This window comes from Falco naumanni, chromosome 12 (assembly GCF_017639655.2).
Source record: "Falco naumanni isolate bFalNau1 chromosome 12, bFalNau1.pat, whole genome shotgun sequence".
Classification (NCBI taxonomy): domain Eukaryota; kingdom Metazoa; phylum Chordata; class Aves; order Falconiformes; family Falconidae; genus Falco; species Falco naumanni.
Genome location: NC_054065.1, coordinates 14,009,442 through 14,026,858, shown reverse-complemented (window position 1 = coordinate 14,026,858; position 17,417 = coordinate 14,009,442). Strand labels below are relative to the sequence as shown.

The window sequence follows — 17,417 nt, the reverse complement described above, 5'->3', positions numbered from 1 at the left end:
GCTCTTTGTTTCAAAAGCACCAGCTATGAAAATTCATGTCTATTATCTGTGCCTGGCATTGAAACACAATTCTAGGAACAAAGCAAAAAAGACAAGTTTTCTGTATTTGGTACGTGCCATTCAGAAATACGGACAGAAAGATGCAGATTGAATTGATACGTATCTTGCCCCTTGTGATCATTGCCTTCACTTCCATCTCAATCTGGGTCATACCACACTCCAAATACCTTTCTTGAGGTGCCAAAAATTCAAGGTTTCTGAATGTTAAAATAAAAACACTCTTGGACCATCATCTCAATACTGAACAGGCACTTCACTCAATTCTCTCTTACAGAAAACATGGTCTGAAGGCTTCCCTTATTTCTTGAAGCAAGACTTCAAATTACTGAACCAACATCCAGTGCAGGCACAAGAATACATAAATACCCAACTAGATGAGCTCAAAAAATCAAGTTCATCATCTTATCTGCAACGGATGTGTAACAAGCACAAGCAAGAACCCCTGCATATATGGATTGGGCTGAAGTAATTTCAGTCCCTTGTAGGTAAAAACTGGTTTTAAATCCTGATAGTTATACAGATGTCTGCACATGATTAACTTAAGTAGAAATGCTATTTAACATTATTTAGAAGAGATCTTGAACAGGTTTACAATCTTCTATGCAGCTTCAACAAGACCCTTTTGACAACTCTAGAATAGATATGCAACATGACCTATCACTTTTGAACATGACCTTTCAATTGCCCCATCTCCTCATGGTCTACAAAGCATCCTGCCTTTTGTGGATGAGTATAACTTCATGATGTTCTTTTCTAATTTGCCACCCCCAATACATTCTGTTCTGTGCTTTGCCCTACCTTTATTTCTTTTTTGAACACCTTTTAGTTTTTTTTTATATCACCTGTTTTCATGTAGGAAGATCCGTACTGCATGCTATATTTATTCCAGATGAAACAGATTATTTCTTTTTCTGTTTGTCAAGTTTCCTTATGCATTCTTGAACAGCATTTCAGTAACTGTCCACAAAGAATGGCAGGTGATTTTCATATTCCCAGACTATGGGAAAAGTATTTCTAATTTCAGCAACTAAACGATCTAAACTTGTCATTCACATATCTATTTAAGTACGTACTGCTAATTAGAACTGATAATACCTAATGAAAGGACACCCAAGCACATTTTGAACACTGTTAAAATGGTTTTGCTATATTGGCTGTTCTTACGGAGGGGGTTTATGATTGTTGAATTAGTAATGGGGATCTTCTGGAAGTCTCATTTCCAAAAAGAGACTTCAGATCTTTAGTCCCTTACTCCAAATGCCTAAGTCACCATCTTTGTGTATTTTATTTAAAATTTAAAGGACTTGAATACTACTATATAGTATCAAGTTGAGTAACAGTAGTTCTGAACAATTTTTCATTAATTCAGAGTGGATATATAAAAAAATTCACTACTTGCTTCTTCACTGGTCTGGAAATTAGAGTGGACATTCTGTGGTCTTCATGTGCACAGGTGCCTGCTGTTTTATCAAGACCATCAGTTTTTACAACAGTTCCATTATTAAGTTATGTGCACTGGGGCAGAAGGCCAATATATGTTCTTCTATTTTGATCCTTAAAACCAATCCGTATTTAGAGGTGAAACCTTTTCTCCCGAGAACTCTGCTTTTATGGTTATAAAGCAAGTTAGACAAATGAACCCTTGCGGTGTATTTATTGTTAAGTTCATTATGGGAATGTATCAAATACAGGTTGTCTCCCCTAAAGGATTTTACTGCAGAAATGCTTCCTTTACCACACTAGAACTTAAAGGCAAAATAAATCACTTTCTGCTAGGGGAAGGAGCACTGGAAAAAGGAATCCATCTGCCAACTAAAGTTAGTTTACCCTAGTCATCAACCAAAAATATGCTAGAGTTCCACTCCAAGCATAGAGGATTTCCATCTAGTAAATGTAACAATACATCTCACAGCATTGCAATGGTTGTTTTCTGATCTTAGAAGTAAACCATGAATCACCTACTCCTCAGGCCTCTAATGCAAACATTTTGGAATAAACATTATGTAGTGCCTCAAAACCTTTGAGCTCCTGTAAGCACCCCAGAAACTACTTCACAATGTATCATCAAACCCTTATTTCCATTTCATCACCAGAGCATACATGGCTAAACCCTAAAGCATTGTACCATCTCTGCCTTACTTGTGCCCAAACAGGTGTATGAGTCTTTTGCATAGGACATATACAAAAAACGTAATATTTTGTGTTTAGGAAGTTTAAGATTGCACACAAGCAACTGTAAAGTTGCTTTCATTATTCCTGAGGAATCTGCTGGGAAAAGGCAACTGGAGAGGACAGAAAACAAAATAATCTTCCATATTCAAGACCAGACAATACAGACTACAGTTTGCTATGTGTGAGTGATGATGAAAAATGACTGCATTTTCCTCATTGTTACATTCAAGAGCACTGGCTAGATGGAACTATGGCATGACAACAAGCAAGTACTTCATCTAAAACCTACATTCAAATCTTAACTTTCTGTCTTCAAATTCTGAAGAGAGTAAGCTGCTGAAATACCAATAAAATCATATGCAAAATATCAGAAACAATTCAACTAAATGGCATAATTATCCACAACACAAAAACCAAATTGTAATTTTGGAGGTCCCTGATTTTGTTGAATTTCTTTTTTTCCCCTCTTTTTTAACCCAACAGAATGTGGTCAGACTTTCTGGAAACATGGCAGAAATACCCAATAATTGGATTACTGCAGACTGCCAATGGAGAAGCACAGTACACTGGTGGGACTACTGTGGTGGATGTCCCAGGCCAGGCATGGAGTCCCAGACTCTTCCTATGTACTGCTAGAGAAACACCACACTGTTACATAAAATACATAATAAATATAATGATCCCTGTTACATGAAGAGCATTGTAAGAGAAAGGAAACTCCTTTTTCTCCCACCCAGAGACTGTGGTCCTGATCTCACTGACGAGACAGTCAGAATGCTGCTACAAGATGACAGATTTGTTTTGTTTGTGAGCATGCTTTGAAAAGTGGTGGAAGCTCCAAACAAGCTTATTAAATATTTATACAACTTAGTCATTTACAAAGTGACTTAAAAACATTTAAAAGTGTTCCTGTTTGAAACACCTTGATGTATATTATCTAAAAAGCAGTTGCATGCTGCCACAATTAGCCTGATATTCAGTATATTCATACTTTGTTTTTTAAGGACAGAGAGCATATTTGGACTTTGCCATACAGCGGATGTATCACATGGTTAATACAGTCATTCTATCTACTGAAGAAAACTGAACCTCGCTTAAGTAGAGATACATTTTTACATTTCTAAAAGCTAAACCATTCTAATATCATTGCTGACGTTAAAAGACAGAGCCATTACCAAGTACCATTGATCACCTTAATTGTTCAAGCTAAACATTGATGTTTTCATGGCATACAGTAACCACTCTGGAAGTTTAGCCTTATATACTACAGTGACCCCTTCTGATTCATCCAAAGAAGCTCCCATTGGTAGGTAAAAGAAACTGAAGTCAGTATTACCGTACAAAATCAGAGCTTCTGACAGTTTTAAATCATCTCACCTGCCCACTAATACTGCTATTTATCATTCCCAAGTCAAAAGGCAGTTAAAAACTGCCAGTATTTGCAGCTTACGCCACTTGCAAATTTTATTTAGTAAACCACTTGTGTTTGTATAGCTCCTCTATACAAAGCCTAGTCAAAAGCAGTCTTAACAATGTCATAGACTTATTCCTGTGCAGAATTCTGTGCTGTGTGCTTTGGTTCTTCACATGCTTCACAAGAAATTTTACCTTTCTTGCTAATTTGAGATTCTAATCAAGAGGTTCAAACAACTTACAAGTACCTTGTAACCTTGAGAGATGAAGGTGCTGCAAAAATTCTCTATCAAAGGTGTATTATCTAACAAGGCATGTGTGAGTCCATATGCAGATTCCTGTCCAAGAACAGATTTTAATGGATCTTTAAAAGGTGAACGTACCTACAAGATATCATACACCACAGCAAAAGCAGGCAGATTAGCCAGCAGAGAAGATTAGATCGTGCTGCCGCAGCACTGTTCAGAATAATTGGACATCATTCTCCAAAAGTGTCTAGTAATCCCCAAACAACACTTAACGCATCTTCCCCATCCTTCCAACTGGAAAAATGATTTAACATCCTGTACATGCTATTAAAAAAAATGTGGGAGGAAATATTTTTTTCCTTTTTTCAAGACCTGAAATAGGTAAGAAATGAATGTAAGAGTAGAACAAATAGCTGCCAAGATACAAAGCAAGATCCTAAGGACTTGTACATGCAGTACCTCAGAAAACATTTGTTTTCTGGATTTGAATATAACCCAGCTTGCTCCCCTTAGTATTTTGGAGATTTTTCAACCTTATTACAGAAGGCTGTAAAAGTGCGCTATAGTCCAGCCTAGCAAAATGTCCAGTGTAGCCTACACGCACTGCTATTTTACAGTACAAAAATATTCCAGTCTGCTGATATCTTGTACTATTTTCCTTCTAGATGGCTCCATTCTTGCACATACTCTTAATTACCTCTTCTCTCTCATCTGTGGGGAATGCTCTGCATTGGTACGGTCAGCTTTCACTATAGAACTCAAGGAACCCTCAGTTTTACTGACATTTTCTATAAAACCAAACCAACCCAAATCTCAACACACTAAACGACATGCATTTGGAAAGAAGTCAGCTAAACTGTTCTGTTCCCAGATTTACAAGATGTTGTGGACTTTGGTTAAGTGCTAAGTAGTTCAGAATAACTTGGCTAGGAATCTTGTCATTCATTCTCAAGGGGAAAGGGGAGTAAGCCACATTATGGTGAAGCTTTTCAACCAAATAGATGTATTTACTAAAATTCCACAAAACATAGCTTGAGGCAGTCCTTTCTATCATTTCCACCCCAAGAAAAGTGGATAGGGAATGTTAACCTCTGAAGGGCTCAGAGTTAAAAGTCTCCAAATATTAATGCACAGTATCTTAAAAATTGCCCTCTCAAGGCATTTCAGTTCCATGTTCCTTCACAAACAGCACAGCTGCAAAAGATTCATGAAACATACAGTAGGAAGAAGTGTACTTTTCTTATTAACTTATTTTTCTAACCTTTTGCTATGGTCACTGCAACGCCTTGCAATATTTTATTCTTTATATAGATCATCTATACTCACTCATGACAACCAAAATGATCAATAATGGAATCAAAAAGTGGAAAAGAAAAAAGGTGGTATGAGACATCTTAGAATGTTTCTTTTAATCTGCCGATCTGTCCCTGAGACTGGACATGCACTTGGGACTTCCATCTTCTCTTAAATCAGTCATAATCTCAGCTTCATGCTAGAAGCACACAGCCCTGTGGCATCTGTGATGCTACATAAAATTTAATGTCTGAGAGTCAGGATGCTTACGAGATGCTGCAGATTCATTTTTTATCTCTACTACTGGGTTTATGCTTAGGAGAAAATAAGGGAACAGGGGTCTTTTTTTCCTTTCTTGCTCTACTTTGCTATGTACCACAAAGAGGGTAAAGCGGTATGTATGGAGCATGCACAAAAAAAGGTATTAGTAAAAGAAAATGCTCAGGAAAGGAATGGATGAAATTGTATACAAAAGAAAGATGACACCATCTTAATCCTGTAACAGCCACTGGACAGGTATGGTTAAAGATTCTGCAAGAATTCTTCAGACTGCAAGGCAAAGACTTTGTATTTCCAAGTTTAGTCACGTCTAATTTGTGTTTGAAAGTGTCTTCTGCCTGTTTTCTTGAAGATCATAAGCCTGGGAAGCTGCTTTAGGGAGCACGCAAGAGATGTGGTTTTGCACTGTGGAGACTCTGCAAACAAACTGTGTTTTATCCCAATTTGTGCTAATTTCAAATTCACTTTCCTATTTATCTTCCTACTTGCGCAAAAAGCTGTCAAACCATTTTTTCCTACATTGAATGTGACACAAATATTGAGCAGAGAATTTATACCACTTGAGGACAGAGCACATGCTCATTTTTTAGGGTTTTGTTTGAATCCACGATTTTTAAGGAAGTTCAACATAAGACACTATTCTACTCCTTGACTTTGGAACTAAGAACTTCTCAAAAGAAAGTTTCTTCCTATTTCTTTGAAGACAGTGTATTTGGAGTGGGAAAAATTAAGATATGGCACTCTCCTAGATTCAAGCCCTGCTTTTGCTCTAGCGGACACCACCTACACAGATGTAGGGAGCATCTTCAGGAACAGAACTGAGGTTTTCAGTAAATTATTTCTGAACTTCAAAGTATCCACAATGAATCAAAGTGATAAATACAGCATACCTGCTTTGTAACAGCAAACTGAAATTAAAAAAGTTTGCTGTGGGTCAGGTCTTACTAAATACCACAGGTGTCAATCAGAATCATATCTCAGCTCTGCCATGTACCACAAAGTAAGAGTGGTTAAATCTTTTGGTTTGGACCAAATATTCTTCCTGTTCTACAGAACATATGCACGTAAGAGTAACTACTACAACACAACTTCTTCACTCACTATGGATTCATGAGTTAAGGCCAACATCTATCAGAGACAGTCTGATGGAGCAACTTAGGTGCATGATTACTCCCACAGGTACCGCACGCAATCAATACTCACTTCTAAACTACTTTGTACCTCAGAAGTCACTGACCTACACATTTAATCTGTAGGCTCCCCTTCCAACCTTACACGCTGTCCTTAATTTTTGGTCTAAGTTGCAACCCACAGCAGTCACGCTCAAGCAGTAGTTGTGACACTACAACTTGACTTACCAGCTAGCACAAATGGTGGGTTACCACTGTTGTGAAATGTCTGTAGAACTGGGGTATGACCCCAGTTAATCTATGGTGATGGATGCAACTTCGCGGAAATTGGCATCTTAATTTGTCACATACATTCTCAATATAACCAAAAGAAACATTTTTTCCAAAAGACTTGCACAACTGCAAAAACAATCCAGGTAAATGTTTAGTTTAACAGGAGAATTTTCAAAGAAACATTTTGCTCCCAACGACTTGCAGCATCCAACAGTGGTGCCAGACAGTAAACAATGTACGACTAACTTGAGGGAGAGGAAAAGCTAGGTTCCAAATTAAAATTTTGGACTTTAAATAGGTGAAGAGGGTTTGCGTTTTTGAATTATCATACGATCTTGCAATGATATATTCAGGAGAAATTAGTATCACCACTACACTTGTAAAAGAAACACTCACTGCCATGTGTGCAGGGCTGAGAACACACTGAAACAACACTGCACGTCCCGTGTCACTCCTAGTTTCACAAGGTTATATCCCATAGGATGTGGGACAATGAATCCAAAGAACAGGATATGCAGTAGAAAAGCAGAATTACATCAAAAACTCATCCTAGTGTCACAGAGTAGGTGCCTAATAAAGTAGAGGTAAACCATAATAATAGGTAACACTGTTGTCAATGGTAGTACTCTTATAAAATCAGATTTTCCATAGGCTATACCAGGATGTAAAGAAGTACTTGTTTCTCACCCAGAATATTTAGATTTGAGAGCAGTGAAATCTTACAAAAAAGTCTCCCGAGAAAGGGCAGGTGGGTGACAGAACTATGCTAGCATCAATGCAGAGCCTTGCAAGAGTGTTTGACCTTTTCAAAAGAGCTGGATAAGTATTAATACTTCTAGAATTCTCTCTACACTAAGCCCACCTGAGCCAATACTTTTCTTCCAGAAGCTGAGGATTTAATTAAAAGCCAAAGCGTACCCAGAAACTTAATTAAAATTGCAAGCAATACCAAGTGATTCAATAATGTATGTGCATCATTTTGTTTAGCCCAATGAAAATGCAGGAAGGATAAGGCTACTAATGAAGAACTGGAATGAATAACGAAAGGGTCTATATGCACATACCGTACGTGTTGTATTAATTCTAACTGTTCTCCTGGATCCTGCATATATTTTAACAGCAAATCATCACATGCTGAATATGATTCCAGGTTTGATTTTCCATATATTTCCTGAATTGTGTTATTAATGCCTTAGGTTTAAATAGCTTTCTACAGGTTGCACCGTATCGGTCCACAGTCTGGCAACAGCTAGGCTTGCTGGCCAAATCACTGGAGAGAAGTAGCTCTCTTTCTTTTAAACCTAAATGAAATTTATTTTACATCTTTATCCCCTATTTACACCTTATGTCCAAGGTCCCTTAGATTACACATTCTGCTCCACGCAAATAATCTATTGCTGTAGCCTCTTGCCATCTGTCAGGAGTAATTCTTCTAACCAAAGAGAAACAGAGCTCCATTCAGAAGCTCTATTTATACCATAAAGGAAAATAAATGCTTAGAGCGACGTACAATTCCACCCTTCCCCTTTTTTGGGGGATGCGAAGATTTACACAACATTCCCTACTCCTGCTTGTTCCGAATACAGCAGGACACCCTGTACAACACTTATGCATATATCTGAGCAGCCTTCAGCAACTGAGGAACATTTAACAGCTGTGAACACCTCTGTAGGTAAACATTTTCACTTCAATACATAAAATGATACAATTAAATAAATGTATCACTTTTAAAACCTTACTGAAGAAAATGCTGTAGCTTAGTGAATAGAATATCCATAAATACAGTTTTTCAGCTCTTGAAACTTTTCTCCGAGGCAAGAAATACTTAATAGCAAAAGCCTCTGACACTAACATTATTCTTTTTATTCCTGTGAGAACAGGTGCACACTAATCTTTATGCCATTTCCTTAGAAGGTCCACAGCAACCTAGTAGAGAACTCTAGCACAGAACCATGTAGTCTCACTCCAGTCCCAGTTTCAACGCTGTCTTATACCTTAGATATGGAATTCAAGGCCACGGGTGGCATTTTCTTTTAGGTAATATTTTAGTTATTTGGTTTGTAGGGAAAAAACCCTGACTTTTCAAGGCAAACTTTTAACAATTCCTTTCAATATCCTTTCTCCTTCCAGTTCTGATGCAGCAAATGGTGTGATGTTTTTTCCCCACTTCTTCCTATGAAGAATTAAGACTTCCACCAACAAAATTCACTCATCTTTCTTCCCTACCTAAACCTTACTTCATAGTTGTTGAACTAGCTGGTAATGTTCCTTCAGGATTTGTCAGATTATGGCGTATTTTTGAGCCTGCTACGTTTACTTGAAATATCAAGCACATTAGTAAAATCAGTACATAGGTGTATAGCTATTCATTAACATATGGGCAGATATGTCTGATTCACTTTGAGGGGGATGCTTTCTAGGCCGTATCTTTCCTCTTGAGAACAGACTGCTGCAGCCTCCTGCCAACTGGCAGAAGTTTTCAAGGTGCACAGTTCTGGTGAAGCTATAACATGTGCCTGTGGGACTCTGGATAAATAAGAACACTGTGAAGAAAGAATTTTGATTAGAAAGGTAGAGCACTTTAACCTTCAAAAATGTTTCCTTTAACATCTGGCAAGTAGGTGGCTATTACCTTCATTTTTTTCTGATAAAAAAATGACGCAAAGACTGAGCAAATTGATTCTCTAAAGGTTCTGCAGGAGATGGAATTAGAAATCAGCTAGTCTCAGCTAGATTTTTATGTTCAAGTTCACTAGGCGTTGTGTCTCATGCATACAAGACAATTAAAATTGCATCTCCTTTCACTTTATGCATGTGCTTCTTTCTTCTGTAACCACAGCACAAGCATGTATGAAAGAAGAGACCTAATGCAGCAACCAACAAAATCCTTATTTTTCCCCCCTCACCATTACCACATCAGTACTATCAAAATAAAACCACTTTTTATTTGTTTTGTTTTTAAAAGGAACATGTTACCTTGTTTTATTTAAGAAGAACTCGAGGACCTAAGAGACTGACTGACCTATTTTCATTACCTGTATCGACTGGGACTGTTAACAGGGTCAGTATATGTTATAAATTAAGAGTCACCTGTTGTGGAACTGTAGGTAGCAGGGTGGAAGAAATCCAAACCAGCACATGCTGTAAGAAACCCACATTACTTGAACAAGCTGGGGGAATATACTAGAGCCTTTTCAAACTGTATTTCATGATGACTAATTATAAGCAGACCATGAACTCCATTTACACTTTTAAAGCTGTAAATAGTTTTTCTAAAGCCTAGACACTAAAATCTTTCTCTGGGTCCTACCCTTAGAACCCATGATACACCAATTAGTCAACTGCTTTTAACTGTTTAATTTCTAGTATTTTCAGAATACATATTACTCAGAGAGACCAACTTTAGTTAACAGCTCCTATTCCCTATCAATTTAATTAGCATCTTGGGATAATATGTTTTTAAAATAAAACAAAATAAAACAAACCCCTTAGAGTCTGAATTCAAGCTATAATGGGTGTTTGCTTGCTGGGATTTTGTTTGGTTTTGTTGGGTTTTTTTTTTTAACGTTTGCAGCAATGTAAGCTAAGATGCTAAGCATTACCGGAATGGCTGAAGTAGAAGGACTATTCTGGGAGCAGCTATCTTAGGAGAACAGCCAACACAAGACAGCTGAAGAGGGTACATCTTAAGGCCTGGCAGGAAGACTCACTAGAATTATAGTATGTAACCAGTTACTAATAAGATTTATTTTTCCTTTAATACTTCTTATTGAAGTGGTTGACTCAATCTCCAGAAGCAGTGCACATACTTAATTTTAATCAATGGAAGTACATCCATTATACCAATACATAATCATGTCCTGAAGCCATTGTACCAGATAAACCTTACCCATCTAGAAAGTGAATTTACTAGCACCATTATAAATTCTCCTCCACAGAAAAAGGTTCAATGGAAATGGAACCATGATTTAATATTTTACTGAGTTTTAAGAGAAACATTAGTTTCAATACATGTCGGACTACTTTGTACAATGATGAAGCAGTTGTCAGCTGCTTTTTTTTTTTTTTTTGTGCTTATCTATTCATGTTTGTTTGTTTCTTCCTGTCCTTTTGAAGATAATTTTTAAATTAACTGAGTAAATCAAATCATTCCAAATTTACTCTGGCACAATTCAAACAAGTGCCTCATCTCCTGTGTTTATGAATGAGCAGTATACAAGTTAAGAATCTGCAGCTGTTTTTCTTCCACTTGCTCTATCACTGAATCACAGCGAGACCTGCTGCTACAGTAAAAAAAGGTACCGTCTCTTCTGTGTGGACACATTTTGTTTCTGATGGCGCAGTGCTTGATAAGAGTCTGTTCTTTCCTTACCCCTCTGCTTAGTGGGAGTCCAAAACAGAAGTAAAGCAATGGACACTTTTAAATAATCCCAAGAAAATAATTCCACCAGGTTATTACAGATTTATATAGAACTAAATTAAAAACAGCGATGTGAGAAAATAAGCATAGTAACATACCAGAGCTCTCTTACACTTACTAACTATGCTTATGTGTATGTGTGTACATATATACAAGAGACAAGTTTCCAAATGGTTTAGAAGGTATGTTTGCCAATTATTTTTTAAAAGTTTTGTTCCTGTCCCTGCCAACATTACAGATTTTTACAACTTGCTATAAGGCCTTCTCATGGTGGTTGAATCTCCTTTAATTTTGCATCTGCTCATCAATGTTTCAAAGTCCTTTCCACTGTTAAGTTTTTAAATATATATATATATGTAAGTATTTATTTATAATTTGGCAAGCACTAAATTATCTTTAGAATGCAGCAGACTTAAATCAGGAGTTGGTTTGGGATGTAGGATATTTTGTAAGAGATATAATGCCAGTTAGTTTTAACATTGTTCTAGTGCAAGATAAATGTGCTCTTCACAGGCTTATTCCCTCATCACCTTAAGGTCAGCTTTCCTTTGAGCTACTTTTTTCAAGTAACTTCTGAAATTTGTGATTTTGTTCCCATGATTAACTTCCCTCATGATCACTGTTCACACAGAAAGGAGTGTGGTGCACTGATACCTGTAGATAAATTAATCCAAAGACTTCACATACCTTTTTAGACATATGGTTTTTGATGAGCTGTTTCAAATAAGTTTTTTTCTCTTATTTTAACAATCAACCGAAGTACCTCTGTTTCTGTCAATGATTCCTTTCATCTACTTAATAGGCATTTATAATAGTCTGTCCCACTGCCCCTATTTTTTGTTTGTTTTTAATCAAAGTACTTAAACATTCATTTACATGTTTTTTCCTCCCTCTAGACAAGTAATCTTAAGGTTACCCAGCTTGTTGCTTTACCTCCCTGTTTTATACTCCTTCACAGTTCAGCTTCTCCTTTATCTTTTTTTCATTTTCCTACATGAACGAATTTGGCATCCAAGCCAACTGTACTATGCAACATGTACATCTTGTACTACTATGGCCTCTTCACTTTCTGTTCTTCCTGTCCCCTCCTCTAATCTAAGCAAAGAATGAAGAACCTTAAGTGGTTTTATGCATTAACCTTACAAGAAAAAAAGCAACCAAGTAGTTGGGTAGAAATTGAGTTATCAACTATTCAGACATATTAATTTTCTGTGTTGCTAAGCTGTAGCAAGCAGCTTGCTATTAAACTTCTTAGAACTAGAAACCATTTTATCAAGATAATCTTACCCACTCTGCTCACATTTTGATGAGGTATTTCACCAACTTCTAATAAAAATCTAACATGGCATCTATCCAGTTTGCATTAAAGTCACATTCAGCACCATCTCTGAGATGCCCAGCACACTGTATACTGCAAAGGCTAAAACCTGTGTCCTTTTTCTAGAGACGTGCTTCAGTAGTTAGATCTCAATTACAATAAGCAGTGGACAGTGAGCTACGTGGACAAAGTTATAGCCACATAAAGCTCCTAACTAATTAGGAAGGAAAGTTATGCCCTGATAAAGAAGCAGTCCGTGGTGTGCCCCAACAATGTGCTACACCCTCATGGCACGCGTTCAGCACAGCGCGGCAGCGCTCTGGCTAACCGGCAAAGTTAAACTCACATTTCCTGACTCAAGAGTCTTGCTGCTGTAGAGGCCACTTGTGAACATGCATCCCTTCAAACCAAGAAATGAACAAACATTAATATTTGCCAACATCTCAGAAATAAAAATTGCAAAGCCACGTGTTTTGCCTTCACCCGTGTCCGAGGTTAGTAGTTACTGCCGTGTCTGCACCCTGAGCAGCGGGGAGTATGCAACTGTTCAAGTCTCTCTCCATTCTGGGAAATTATACCTTGTCAAAACACAACCTAAGCCAGTAACACTTCAAGAAAATCTTTCCCATCCACACAGACAAGAAATACTGCTAACAACTGTTGGATCAAATTGCACCACAACTGAGCAGATGTTTTTAAGTCTGATCAAACTGGGAGGTTTCAACATCCTCCTGTGCTATTAAGCACCTACTCTGGCCAAAGAACACAAAACCCCTGAGATTCCTATCTGAGAAGCACACAAACAAGTCAGCAACATCTCTCTAAGGCACTGCTACTGGGAGCTAAAGCTAGGCTTACTCTCCAGGGCCACCCCACTGATTGCCAAGAGTTCTGGACAGCTGGAGCCTGAGCTACAGACGTGTCCATTAGGACGTGGCCTAGAAATTGCAAAGCATTCTGCACAAAACCTGCTGAAGGGCTGGCATGCTGCAGTAATTTTTCTTTAATTGCTGACTAGGGCTGGATCTAACATGACAGATGTGAAATACCATCTAGACTATCCTCATACATCTTAAGCAATTCCAACAATATTAAAGACCACTGCAGACTTCTGCATGTTGGCTTTACACAGTAAGTGATACCAGAACTACTTTTTGCTGTAAAATACTTCTAAGCCTCTGCCATAAAACTAAGCTGTGCTTTCTGTGCAAATAATTTCTATGGCTTAGAAGCTTACAACTCAGATCTTTTAAAAATGTACACCACTATTTAGTAGCAACATAAATCTAGTCAAGCAACTAAGACAAGGCCCATAAATTTATAGTGTAATTTGCAAATAATCAATCTGCCTTTTTCTAAAATACATTTCCAGAAGTCTGTGTTCTCTAGCTACTTTCACTCACAACTTCGCTGCCCCTAGCTTTAAAGCCAGTCTGTGGTAAATGCCTGCTTATAACATCACTGAATCGACAATTTTCAGATCAAGGATCATAGGTGATTGACTTCAGACCTCTTACACTCCCAGCAGAAATGCTGTAATAGAATGTAACGAAGAATATGATTCCTGTAACTCCTTGACAGTATAATTGCCTGTTAAATCTAATATTAAATAAATACAGTATTTCAATACAATTATTATCTATCATAAGACACTAAGCTATTGAAAGGCCCACCCAAAACTAGAGAACACTGCTGTCTGGAAAACATGCCTAGTGTAACTGTCACCTAGAAGTGTTTCACAGGAAGGTAGTTTTGTTCTAGTAGTGTTGATTTAAAGGTTATCCAATCAGAGAGGCACAAAATGAGAATTCGTTTTAAAATTTCTCTCTCGCTGAAGCTTGCAAAGTGCATCAGCAATTAACAATTCCTATCACTTCTCCCAGTTCACCATGTGAAAAGGCTCAGAACTCGTTTTACAAATTGCTCTTTTGAAGATCAAAGGGAAGCTGAATTTGTCTGTGTGCGCTCTGGATGAGTTTGTAATTTACTGGAACTTTCAGAGGAGGCTTGGCAGCACGCTCGTTTGACAGCCCCAGGGTACAGGATTCAGGGGAGCTCTGTGACTCTTCTGAGTTCCTTCCTTGGCTTTAATTGGCACCTCATTAGAAATTAATGAAAATGACATCCTCTGTTCTTCCTGCTCCAGGCACAGAACACTACAAAAAGGCCCATCACAATTCATAACACATTCAATTTATATAGCAATGGCTCTTAAGCATTATTTATGAGATGTGAATTTCTTGTCAGCAGTTAAAAACTTGTACAGAGGGGAAGCAGAATGAAAAAAGGTCTTGAGAGTATGCATGTATGAAAATAAACAGATCTTTCTACATCTGAAAAATGTTGTGTTTGAATTTGAAGAACTTGCTGGAACTCCCTTCTCAGTAGTGAATTGTTTTTTGTCATGGCAAAGCCCTGCAGCACTGTCAAATACGTCTCCAGTTCCATGCAGTGTCAAGGGAACGAGCTCAGCCGCATCCCCTCCTTCTGCACAGGTCTTATAGAGACAGTAGAGCCAATGCATTACCTCCCAAAGATCTCTGAATCTGGTGTAAAGTAGCAGCCCACTCTCTCTGTCCCCTTTTAAAAAAGGTTGTTCCCTGCCGCACAAGTCCCGGTTATGCCGGATTAATATTTGCAGGTATGTCTATATTAAAACATTGTCCAGTATGTATAGATTTTTCTTTCCACTATGTCTCACTAAAAATCTCACTGGAAGAGTCACCAGGACACATCACCAAAAAAGGAGATAATTTCCAGTACTTTGAACTTTAAGACAAGATCACGTGTAACAGCAAACAATAAAATGGCTGCTCTGTGGAGTTAATTTGGATTTTAACAACAGTGTTTCAAACACAGCTTTGGAACAACATGGTATTTATGTGGTTAATCCTCTTTCCTTACATCCAAGCAAACACATACATTTGTCCTTCTAAAGATTGTGACTGCCCTTTTGTTGATTCTGACTAACAGAATTTCTTTTAATGTTTAAAGTTGAGGGGTTTTCCATCTTGGGGTTTTTTCCCCACTGTTTCAGTTAAGGAATAAGACGCCAAGAATTTAATAGCAGTGGTCCAAAGTCCAGATCAAACAATGTTCTACCTTGACCATTACTTTTGAAGAATATACATGCCTATTTTACACCAGTTCATTGTATTTCCAACACTTCCACTTAAACATGCATCATTACCTGTGCTTCACATTATGACAAAAAGGATAGCCTGATCACATATGGATTTAGAAAACTTCTAAATGAAAAAGATTTTATTTATTCTGTCCCATTTCCCATCACCCTCTCACCAGGGTTTGTGATCTGGCTTGTCATACATGACCTAAAGCAACCCAGTTACAGATAGCAGGGCAAGGTTAGTGAGAATGGTTGCAAAGGCAGCTGCTTTAAAATGACAAAGGCTACATGCTGATGAGCACTGGTAAAGCAGTTCAGGTGATGTGAAGCCAAGATCACCTGTGTTGCTCAGTGGTACGGTTTTGGTTGCTTTTATTAATATGATTATTAAAAGTAAGTAGTGCAGGGTATGCCTACTTTGACATCACATGAGAACATTTTGTTACAGGTAACACATACACACTGAATACAGCATTAATGAAAAATTACAGCTGCACTGATAAACCAAAGATCTCCAGTCTTTTCAGCCCTGTTGTGAACATGGAAATAGACTCCTGCCTCTAATTTCTGTCATTAAGTGCGTGGAACTGAAATGATTATTACACATATTTTAAACTATATAGGATGTACTACGCACTGTAGGAGTGCAAATTTTCATTTCCTCACTTATTGCTGAGGAACTCCGATATTTTTTTTGGTTTCATATTGATCTTTTATTAACAAATTTTATGAACTTTAACAGGGCTATTTCCATAAAGCTGTATATATCCAGTAGAAATAATTTAAAGAATAATTCCTACAACATTTATATTGCAACAGTGTTGAATTGTGGAATTACCTCATGAAAACTTGAGAGGAACCAACTAGATATATTTGCCATTCATTTTTTTTTTTTAAAAAAAGGGGGCGGGGAGGGCAGGTCTTATTTTATAATTTAAAAAACATTAATTATCAATGGAAGGACTTTTAAAAGTTGCTAATAAAATTTCATTGCTCTTACATAGCTCTAACTTTGCAGAATGTAGCAAAGATTAATGATGTAACAAACTGCTAAGGCATCTTTTCTCCAATTCTACCCAAGATTATAAAACTCTTGCTCCCAATATTAGGGAGGATTCTTCTATTTCAGTCAGGTACCTGTGAGCAGCCTCAGTCATTTGATATGTGACAGCAGCAGACTAAAAGCAGAAACTCCTGATTCTACCATGCTGAGCAGAAAGAGCCATACCAAACTGTGTCATTGATAGTGCTGAATTCCTTCAGTTTGATAATAATGTTACTGGATACTTCAAAGTATCCAGACATGTGATTTCCGTAACAAGAATTTTAACATTACAGCTTTTGATTTCATGTTTGGTGGCTTCACAGATAACGTATGTTAGTTCTATGGCAGGGCTCCGATATCTGAAACAAAGCCTGCCTCACATTCAAAAGAGCCCAACACAACATTGATCTCTAAAGGCTGAAGACAGACAGGTGCTGAAGAAAAAAACACAAGTATAACATGGAATCTTTGCAACTTTCTATTGCTTCTCTTCGCTTGATATTTGGTATAGAATTCACTCACTGGGTCTTTCTAACCAGCTTAGCCAACCCTTCCTCTCCCCACTGCTGCTCACAAGGGTGTGCCTTCTATCCAGAAAACATTTTAATAGAATATTCTACGTTTCACAGGTGCAATGTG

General features: G+C 37.6%; 1 protein-coding gene across 4 annotated transcripts in view; it reads right to left on the bottom strand.

Annotated features, from left to right (window-relative positions):
- ZFAND3 (zinc finger AN1-type containing 3) overlaps positions 1-17,417 on the bottom strand; it is a 152,056-nt gene that overhangs the window by 9,730 nt on the left and 124,909 nt on the right. The window lies entirely within an intron of this gene.